The following is a 9,598-nucleotide window of genomic DNA, read 5'->3' as shown; positions in this document are numbered from 1 at the left end:
TGCTTTTATAAGTGGCTTCGACTCTCCGCTTTTCGTCTAGTTGCGTCCCTGTTATCCCGTTTTAAATAATATTTTTCTAAATAAAAATTATAGTCGGAAGCCCATATATTCTGAGAGATAGAGCTATAAAATTTTTTCATAAAAATAAGTTTATAATTTGATGTATTTTCATGAGATACATTAGTTCTATTTTACAATAAAAATAATTTTACAATCTCTATTAACGTCATATTTCGTACACCTTTAGGCCAGGTTCCAGCAACTCAGGTTTTCAGAACTAGGTCTGCGAAAACGAAATAGAAAGTAGCTGGGAGAGGGCGGCTTTGGGGTGGGGAGTCTCCGATGCTAAAGTTAATAAAGTACTTTGGAAGTTTGTCAATAATGAGAGAGTCTATAGATAAGAGAACTTTCTCATACCTGAAAATTGCTACTTATATCAGGAGTCTAGGGGACAGATCGTGCCTGTCCCCATGGAGTCCGTGTCCTTTTAACTATTCCTTTTGTCAAAGTCATTTAATGCGGCGTGCCTCTATGACGGCATCATTAATGTGACGTGTAGCTCGGATAGTAGTACTATTAATGTAGTGTAGTTTCTCAATTTGCCTAACTCTACCAGTATCTTTGGTGATCTACTGATATCCTCATCTCAAAAGATCAAAGATCTTCATTCTTTCCCGCTCTGCATTGTACAAGTCCCCTTGAGCGGGGTGTGGCCAAGTGGCATCAGGCCTGCCCATCCCATCAGCCATCATTATTTACTTTTCCTTGCAGGCGATTACTTCGTGGGCAAGTTTGGGCCCTTGGGCCTGGTATTGGGGCGAGGCTAATTATTCTTAGCCGAGCGTCCAATGGGCTTATGAGTGAGGGAAAATTCTCTTACATGACGTATCACATCAAACCACATCAAATTATGAATTTACTTTTGTGAAATTCATTTGTGATCAAAACATTTCTCATTGATTAAATATCAAGAAATTAACTTAGAAAATGTGGTATAAACTAAGGGTGTACAGGAACCAACTGAACCGACCGTTGCTAACGGAGACCGGCCGTTAGATTTAGAAACCAGCCAAAACCGGTAAAGAACCGGTCGGTCGGCGGGAGAAAATAAGCAAAACCAACATCGGCCGGTTTGTTCCCGGTTTGAACTAGCTTCAAACTGTCGAACTGATTGATATAATATTTATATATATTATATTTCTTATACAAAATGACACCGTTTCACATGAAGCAGCGCCTTTTTATTTTAAACCATATGAAAAAAAAATTAAAAGAAACGACACCGTTTCTGGGCTAGGGTTAAGAATCGGATGATTCCCCCTTCTTATTCTTCAGCCGAACTCCAAACAGTCCCTTCTTCTTCTCAAACTCTCTCACTCCTCTCTCAGCCTCCCTTTCAATCCTAGTCGTCGAAGAACTCCCACTCCCCACAACCAACGCCTCTATCCTCTCTCAAATTCTCAGTTCCTCTATAGTCCATCTAGCATCTTATGATTGAGCAGTGACTGCGAGTACTCTCATCTCTTCCCCTCTCCTCCATCTCTCCATCGACGTTTGGTGCTCGATTTTTTTTGCAAGGTTGATTCATAATTTTTTTTTGCTTTTCCGATTCTTGTGAATCTATGATTGTTGGTGGATCTAATCAAAATTATCAAATTGTTGTCCTCTCTCTCTGTTTGAGATTTATAAAAAATATGGGAAGTGTGAATTATTTGTGTATAACTATGATTATTTATTTGTGTAGGACTATTGGAGGAAGTAACAAATATTATTATTGTTGTTTATCATATTCTTGTAATCTTGTGTATGATTATTTATTTTGCATGAAAAAAATTATTATTGTTAATTTATGATATTCTAATTGTGTTGTAAAAATAGTTTTATATAAATTAAGGAAAGATGAGTGAATTAAAACCTAGATTAGAGTCTTAGACTCTAAGACTTGTGATGTTTGCCATGTTGCAAACTAGCTGCTTTGTAATTATAATTTGTGTTATGCAGTGTATGCACTATGTATAACTATAACACACATGTAAGTTTGTAACATTTATGTCTTGTTTTATAAATTAGACGGATTCTTCGTCGACTCTGATTGATGTTGATTCAAATGAACCAATTATTAACTTAGGAGATAATTAACTTAGGAGATAATTTGAGGGAAACCCAAACATCAAAACCCCCTAGTGCTCCTACTAGTAGTACTTGTCCATTACCTAAGAAACGGAAAGGGAATGATTCATTGATTGTATGAGACCATTTTACGAAGTTGGATGGTTGTCGTGCAGATGATCCGAAGGTTAAATGTAATTATTGTGGCAAGACATACGCTTGCCACTCAAAGAGGAACGGAACTTCAACAGTGTAAAACTATTTGCCTTCATGTCTTAAAAATCCTCATAAACGTGAGCTTTTGGATAGGTACCAAAAATATTGACAAGTGAGACAACACTTGAGGAGGAGGTTGGAGAGAGTGATGGTAGTATATTAAGGAGCCTTGTAACCTACAAATATAGTGAATAGGTTGTGAGGTTGGCGATTGCAAAGATGATAATTATCGATGAGATGCCATTTACAGTTGTTGAAGGATAGAAATTTAGGAAAGTGCGTTGGTCTCTTGAACATTGGTTTAAAGTGTCATAACGTGTCATAGTTGCAAGAGATTGTATGAAATTGTATAAATTAGAAAGGGGAAACTTAAGTGTTTAAAGATGGTGGCATGAGGATTTTATTGACGACTGATACATGGACATCGGTACATAATTTGAATTATAAGTATCTAACTACACACTTCATTGATAAGGATTGGAAATTGTAGAAAAAAATTATTAAATTTTGTTTAATCCCTAATCATCGAGGAAATACTATTGGGAGATATATTGAGTCGTGCTTGCTTGATTAGGGCATTGATAGAATATTTACTATAACAGTTGATAATGCAAGTTCAAATGATACTGAATTTCATATTTGAACAGTTTTTAGCTGGAAATCTGTTGGGGTCTAAGTATATGCATATGAGATGTTGTGCTCATATATTGAATCTTATTGTGAATGAGGATTTGAATAAGTGCAATGACGCCATCACAGTAGTTAGAAATGTAGTTAGATATGTGCATTCATCCCCCGCATGATTAGACAAGTTTAAGAAATATGCAGAAAAAGAAAAAATTAATATTAAGAAAATGTTGTACATTAATGTACAAACACGATGAAACTCAACCTATATGATGTTGGAGGCGGCTGAGTTTGAGAAGGCTTTCAAGTGAATGGAGAGTAAGGATTATAATTTCCTCTTTTACTTTGATGATGGCCCTAGGCTTGGGCACATGGGGCCTCCTAAAGCTAAGGAGTGTGAAACAGTGCGGGTGTTTGTAAAACTTTTAGGAATGTTTTATGATGTCACAAATAGATTTTTAGGGTATTTATATGTGACAACCAACACCAATTTTCTAAAATTTGTAATCTCCAAAATGAGTTGATTATGTTGAGTGAGAGTACTAATAGTTGTTTGAGGAGTATGACCATAAACATGAAAACAAAATATGATAAGTATTGAGGGTCATTAGACAAGATGAACTTATTCATGTTAATTGCAATTATGCTTGATCCACGAATCAAGTTAGGGCTTCTTACTTTCCATTTGAAGAAAATTTATGATCAGTTTCGTACTAAGAAGTTGGCGTCGAGTGTGAGACAAGTATTAGCAGATTTATATGCGGAGTATAATGCTACATTCGGTTCCACCATGAGTACGAGTGGTATAAAGCATATTCTGTCATGGGATCTACTATTGCCAAAACATAAGTGGATCGATATTTATCAGATGGTTGTGAGATACTCAGCCCATCGTTTGATTTTTTGATTTGGTGAAAAATTAATGAGCCTAATTATCTTATACTCGCGAGGATTGTATGAGACTTTTTGGTCATGCCTATTTCCATGGTTGCGTCCAAGTTGTCATTTAGTACGGGAGGTCGTGTGCTTGATCCTTTTTGGAATTCGTTGGCTTCAAAAACCGTTAAGACACTTATTTGTACTCAAAATTGATTAAGGCATCCGTCAACAACCATTTAATTTTAGTATTTTTTATAATTCAAATTCACCAACATTTGATTTTTTATTCTTATTATTAATATTTATTAATGTTTGTATATAGAGTTGGGCACAATCAAAGATGACAACTATTGAAAATTGAAGGTTGAAGCATCAAATATGAAGATCACTCCCAATTTGTTGTCATTTATCTATGTTTTATATATATATATATATATATATATATATATATATATTGCATTGTTGCTATGTTTAAGACAATTTGTTTTGATTTATTTATGTTATATTTTTTAGTTGCGTTTTGCTATGCTTAAGACAATTTTTTTTTTTGGTAATATGTATTATGTAATACTAAACATCTAGTGAAGTTATTTTTATTTATTTTTAATTATGTAATAAGTAGTAAGTAATATAATTAGTAATAGTAGAAAATAAATTAAAATGAAATTGACTATTTAAAATGGGTTTTAAAAATTCAGTAAATTTGAATTTGAAATCAACTCAAAAAAAGCTCAAAAAGATATTGGATAGTGAATTGAGAAAACAAAAAGCCCAAAAAAATGTTGAATTGGGCAAGAACAAAAGCCCAAAAAAGGGCCCAAACTGGAAAAATTGACCAAACTGACCAGTACCCGGCCGGTTTCACCTCTCTACACCGGTCGGTTTCGGCCGTTTTTAGGGATAAAACTAACCAATCAGTCTTGGTTTTAATCATTAAGAAAAAAATAAAAAATATATATAATTTCACTAATAATCACTTCCTTAATCATTAAAGTGCATGAGCGGTAAGGTTGAACAGTAAATTTGAAGGGCTCTACTAGCATTTTCCTAAAAGGAAAAGACAGACACGTGGAATAAGTGAAAAGAAGAAACGCACACTGAAAACTCTGAAAGCTTATAAATAGACACTATGCATTTAAAATTCTATGCAAACCCTTTTAGAGAGAGAACCTCTTCCTTCTCTCTAGAAAACTCCATTTCAGTGAGAGCCTTTGTCGGATAGGAGGGTGAAGCTGTGGCTCTCACCCTCCTCTCCTTCTCCTTTCCATTTTCGCATTGTGTATACACTTTCAAGGTAGTGTTTTGTCCCTCCTCCCTCCACTGGTTTGGTTTTGGTCAAATTTACTGCTCTCCAGTCGCCATCCGCCTACATGCGCCCCACCACCCCATCCTATAGCCACCAAGCTACTGGGACAGAACGGAGTCATGCCAAAAAGATTGGCGTGTGGCCCTCACGCGAGGCTTGTTTTCGCGGATGCTCCTCACGCGCCGTACCAGCAGCTTAATCTCATCAAGATCTTCCAGATTTGGGCCACCTTGTCTCCATCCCACTGGTGCGTGACCTCCATGCGCCATCACAGGAGTGCGGGAATGCAGATGATCATTGACTGCAGATTAGTTCACCCTATGCCTGTGATCTCAAAGAAGGGACTGCGGATCTCTCCAAAAATCATCTCAAGACAACAAACAACAGTGCACCTACCACTCTCACTACTTTCAACGGAGGTTCCACCAAGAAATTGGTTGCAAAAAAATTTTTTTTCTTCTTTTTTATCCACCACTTTGTATTGTTGTTATTGTTCTGGGGTGTTTGTTAGGAACCTCACACCCTTTTCATGTATCATCTTTTTTAATGAAGTCTACTTGCTTGCTTAGGGAAAAAAAACACTACACACAAGGGCATGGGAGAAGGGCACGTTGAACGCAACTCAGAGAGAGAAAAAAATAATGCTGCGCCACAGGAGCATCTAAGAGAAGAAAAAAATGTAGAGTTCTACCTCCAATTTTACAGCTATGTTTATGTTTTGAGAGCATTGTAATGTTTATTTTTTTTAGTTTCTTTTAAATATTATTTTGATGTTTATTTACATTTAGTTTTTACAGTTTATTTTCATGACCATGTCTAGCTAAATTTTCAATTAAGGTTGAGGATGAAACCTCATTGATGATTAGTATTATTTATGAGATTGATTTTTTTTCCCAATTATTTATGTCTTCAACGATATATCATTCTTAATTCATATCAACTGAGAGAGATATAATTCTTGATATGAGTTCAATTATGTTTTCTCATGATCTAGAATAATCTTAATCAATTGAGAGCTTGATTTATAATTTTGTTAAAAATAAAATCTTATATCTTTTGTTATTTGTTTTAACAGCTACAAGTGATGATTTGATTTTATATCTTTGAGCAAAAAAGAACATATTTTAGATATTTTCTTAAAAAAAGGTTTCAACGATATTATTTGCCATGATAATAAGATTGACTTCTAGATTATCATTTAGATGTTTAGGAAGAATCAGTTCTCATAAATATATTATTATGAATTAATAAGGTGGATTCCAAAACCTTAGTTCACTTTCCATTAATAGTTTATTCGTTATTTAGATTAGTTTGCATTTTAGAGTTTATTTTAGTTCTTTTTATTGTGATTAGTTTATTAAATTAATTATTTCTTGCTTTTATTAATTGATTGTTTAGATCTTAATTTCTTATTTTATTTTATAATTCATCTTTTTGAACTAGATTATAATTTATTTGGTTTATATTTAATTGGTTTCCTATGTTTTTACAAGTCACTGTGGGTTCGACATTGTTCTTGCAAAAACTATACTTCAGTACGGTTCGTGCACTTGCAAGTATAATTAAAATTTCACACCTATACTCATGACCTAGCGATATGATGTGGAAGTCGAACTATATTTTGTGTAGATGTAATGATTTTACGGTTAGTTGAGTGGTAGGATGTGCTACCCACTCGCCCAGCAGATGAAAGGGGTCAAGATGGAGGCAGAAGTGGGGGGACAAGAGCAAGGGTAGAAACTACCACCCGCATGAGGCGACAGCAAAGGTGGGGATGGGTGAGAGTGTTATTTGCCTATTTAGGGTGGGTAGCAACCCTAGTGGCTAATTTAGGCAAGTTAGAGTGATATGCTATTACTCCTGGGCAACTAAAAATGAATGGTACCAGCTTTCTTTAAAAGAAATTTTATTTGTGTGTGTGTGTGTGTGTTCAGCTAATATCTTGTGTGGCACTTTTTTTAAAAAAATAAAGTGTTCTAATCTTTAGGTGTTAACTTGGTGGGTGTAAAACTCAATTTTCCAATCTTGGAACTTCAATTGCCAAACAGCTCTAGACATAAAATTTAGCTTTATCCATAGCCATCTTGTATGGAAATGTGCACTAGTATTAAGCGGATAATTATGGAAAATGTCTTTGTCTCAATGTTTAAATGAAACATGGTTATAATGTCTTTTTGAAAATTTAATTATCGATAAAAAATGTTGTGTTTTTAAAAACGTTTTAGGAATAATTTCGTCTTTTTGATGTCAAAATATGGTTTATTAAATATTTTCTTATATATTTTGGTGAGTGTAAAAATTGATAGTTTATGGATTATAGAAAGTAAGGTTGTGCATATAATTCGATAACCTGTTGAGCCCGATCAAAATAACTCGACCCGACTTTTATCGGGCACGATCTTTTTGGATCTCCAACCCGACTAGTAGCGGGTCTGTGTGTTGGGTGTCAACTCGTCCGACTATTAAAGCATACTTATCTTCAATTCTCAAACCCTAGCCTCCCAAATCCAGATGAGAACCCTGCCTCCTATCTCCAACTCATCGATCAATTAGTAAGCAAGGTTGCCTTCATTGGACGAGGCGTCTGCGTAGGAGACTGTCGCGTGGCAGAGCTTATTTGGGTCGCAGGATATAGGTAAGACCATAAGAGTAGGGTCTTGGTTCGGGTTTTACAGGTGAGCGAGGAGCCTGGGATTGGAGAGTAGGAAGAAGATAAAAGTGGGTTGAATATGGAGTGGAAGTTTTTTTTTTCGCAGTAAGCTAAGAGAGTTCAATCCTTGTGTCGAGGACCATGGTAACGCTCTGTGGGGTCGAACCTACATTGAATGAGATTGTTAGGGTCACATTGTGGTGGAAATAGAGGTTTTTTAGCAGAACCATGTGAGAGTAGCGTCTGGGCTTTGAGGGGCAATATGAATGTTTCATGTGCTGCAAAAACAAAGTGTTGCTGCAGAAACAGAGTGACTGTTTCATGATGAACAACCGCAGAAGAAGGAGAAGCAGCGAGTGGTGATCTTTTGCTGACAGAGTTGGTATTTTGATGATGGCGATTGTGATTTTTTTTTTTTCCTTTTCTTCTCTTTATTTGCATCAATACCAAACGAAGTACTCTAGTAGAGCTACAAAAGGTTTTAGTAGAGATGGGGGTTGAAGTCCCTCGTTTGAGAGCTACATCAGTATTTTGGCATCCTGATGAAAATGAAGATAGATACATCAGCTTGAATGAGTTCGCCACGCTCGTGAAAATGAAGATGGGTCTGTTCTTGAATTTGAGGATAATTGTAGATTTGAGATTCAGATAAGAGATTTTGTAAATAGATGTACAGAAAGCAGTTTTTTTTTTTTTTTTTTCCCTTTGTCGAGTCCTACGATTCGATCCGATTTTATTTTGTTCGGGTCGGTTTGGTGCCATAAACAACAATATTTAGGTCGGGTCGGCCCAAATCCGGTTGTACTTGGTCGGGTTGCAAGCCTAATAGAAAGTAGTGGTACGTTATAATTTTCCATCAACGATTATGATTGCCATGGAAAGACTTCATACATCCCAAGATACCAAAATATAAAATGGAGAAATCTTGAAAGTAGACGAGCATTTCAAGATAACTACTATGATCCATCCAAGAAACTTTCAAGCGCATACTTAATTACCAAGTATATAAGTCGAATGTGAGAGATCAGGAAGACATTATAAACAAACTCTTACAAATCAAGTTGCTAACATCTAGTGCAAAAAATAGTGAATATATTCTATTAAAAATTGAATGGATAATATCTAATCCTTTATTGATGTCAATCGATCACGTTCGTTCATTTTCAGATCTTATTGGAAGAGAAGACATTACATGCAAATTTCACAAAATTAAAAAGTTTTTCAAATCTCAACCAAATAAAAGTTTGCGACACTTCTTTTAGAAAAGCTTTCCTATCTAAGAAATCTATCCATCCCACATTAATTGTGTATAGGGAATATGTTGGTGCAATTTTTCTATTATGGTGATCAACAATTTATCACATGATCCACATTTGCTTTAATTGTAGTTGTGCTTATGGTGAACATCCATGCCTTCATGTAAAGATAAGTAAATGACAAAAACTAAAGATAAATGGAATACAAAGATTTATATGGCTCGACGTGATGACGTCAATTCACATATCTCAAAGGAGATGAAAAACAAATATGAATATGGTTTTGTACAAGCTCTCATATTCTAATGGCTATATGCTACAATGAGGATAAAAATGGAGGAAGGGCCCGGAAACTAAAGAAGAAGTTAAAGTCCCCCAAAGCTATGTGATAGTCTCGTTTCATTTTTTAATGCAATGAGTTTACTTATCAGTAGGGGTGCTACCCCTATACAGTGGGTAGCCACCCATCCCACACCCCCACCTGGGTGAGGAGAGCATCCACATTTGTTTGCTGGACAGGCAGATTGATGCCACCACCATCCAGCCACCCTATCC

This window comes from Juglans microcarpa x Juglans regia, chromosome 4S (assembly GCF_004785595.1).
Source record: "Juglans microcarpa x Juglans regia isolate MS1-56 chromosome 4S, Jm3101_v1.0, whole genome shotgun sequence".
Taxonomy (NCBI): domain Eukaryota; kingdom Viridiplantae; phylum Streptophyta; class Magnoliopsida; order Fagales; family Juglandaceae; genus Juglans; species Juglans microcarpa x Juglans regia.
This window is presented reverse-complemented; position numbering follows the sequence as displayed.